The sequence below is a fragment of the Arachis duranensis genome, chromosome 8 (genome assembly GCF_000817695.3).
Source record: "Arachis duranensis cultivar V14167 chromosome 8, aradu.V14167.gnm2.J7QH, whole genome shotgun sequence".
NCBI classification, from domain to species: domain Eukaryota; kingdom Viridiplantae; phylum Streptophyta; class Magnoliopsida; order Fabales; family Fabaceae; genus Arachis; species Arachis duranensis.
In genome coordinates this window covers 3,625,785-3,627,706 of record NC_029779.3, presented here as the reverse complement: position 1 = coordinate 3,627,706, position 1,922 = coordinate 3,625,785, and positions in this window count along the sequence as shown.

Here is a 1,922-nt window from a genome sequence, read left to right as displayed (position 1 = left end):
GAGATGCTTGTTCTTCCGAATTGGTACTTCTTACTGACTACTTTAACAATGAGTGATTCATTCAATGGCAAGATTGTAAGTGATTAAGCCATGGGTCATGGTCGTTAATCTCCTCGGATCCAAATCAAACGCCCAAATAGGTCAGTCAATTTGGTAGAGGATGAAGCTCACGCAATTCAATCTCTGATGATCCTACTCAAAACACCACAAACAAGGTCGGATCTTCTGGATCAGAGAATGACGCTCTATGATTCTAGCTCTGGAGCCACAGGAACCTCAGTTATCCCTGACTAACGAGATTTCATGTCACATATCCCAATCAGCTCAAGTATCTTGTTTGAACCTGTGATGTACTCTCAAGCTATAGCTGAATACTATCCGAGTCAAGACTCGTAAAGAACTCAAGTAGAAAAAGGGGTCAGACTATCGTTCCACCCCTAGATTTATGAAGATGAAGAACGAAAATACACCATAGAATCAAATCAAACATATATTAAAGTAGAAAAGTAATAATATTAATCCATAGGAATAAGCAGAGCTCCTATCCTTAACCTAGGAGGTTTAGCCGCTCATAATTTACAAAAAAGATAAGTTCTGAGAAGCTGAAGATCAAAAGTCCCTAACAAAGGTGATCTTCTTTCTATTTATACTAATACTAGACCTAAAAAGATATTAATAATAATTAGAAATTACAAAAATAAAATAGACTAAGCTAAAGGTGCAAAAATCCACTTCTGGACCCACATGGCGAGTGTGGGTTGAGCTTGGTGTCCAACTTGAGTGAGTGGGCATTGAACGCCCACTAGGAGGTATCCACATTGCCTTGGTGCTCCCTTGGTGGCTTTGAATGCCAGTCTTGGGCATTCAACGCGGGCTTTGGTCCTCTTGGGGCGTTGAATGCCAGAAAAGGAGTAAGTTAGGCGTTCAACGCCCAGTTTGGGCAGTTATTTCCAAAAAAAGGTATGAATTATTATATATTTCTGGAAAGCTTTGGAAGTTAGATTTCTAATTCCATTGAGAGCATATCAATTGGATCTCTGTAGCTCCAGAAATGCTCGTTTGAATACACAAAGGTCAGGATCTAACAGCATCTGCTATCCTTTTGTTGCCTCTGAACCAGACTTTGCAAAAACTTGCCAAATTCACCCACAAATCACCTAAAATCATAGAAAAATCACAAAAACTCAAAGTAGCATCCAAAAAGTGATTTTTGCACTAGAACCTACTAAAACATAATAAAACTTAACAAAATTTACTAAAAACACTAAGAAAATACTACCAAAAAGTGTATAAAATATCCGCTCATTAGGTGTAATGTAGTAGGTGCTCCTTCAACTGTCCACAAACACTATTCTGAAATCAAATAAGATTGATAGTCCACTTATTTTGTGACTGTCTATCATGGGCCCGGAATAACACCTAGTAGCTCTTGAGAGAGTTCCTCAATAGATCATCCATAATAGAATTGCTCCTACCCACTGATGCAGTCGCTGACTGGATCTCTGGTGCGCGAAATTGTGAACAATACTTTTCACAACTCTCATAATCCCCGGTCATGAACCCCAAAAACTTGGTAGCTCAGTACCATGGCATTACACAACTTCGCACAACTAACCAGCAAGTGCACTGGGTCGTCCAAGTAATAAACCTTACGTGAGTAAGGGTCGATCCCACGGAGATTGTTAGTATGAAGCAAGCTATGGTCATCTTGTAAATCTTAGTCAGGCAAACTCAAATGGATATGGTGATGAACGAAATAAACATAAAGATAAAGATAGAGGTACTTATGTAATTCATTGGTAGGAACTTCAGACAAGCGCATGAAGATGCCTTCCCTTCCGTCTCTCTGCTTTCCTACTGTCTTCATCCAATCCTTCTTACTCCTTTCCATGGCAAGCTTATGTAGGGTTTCACCGTTGTCA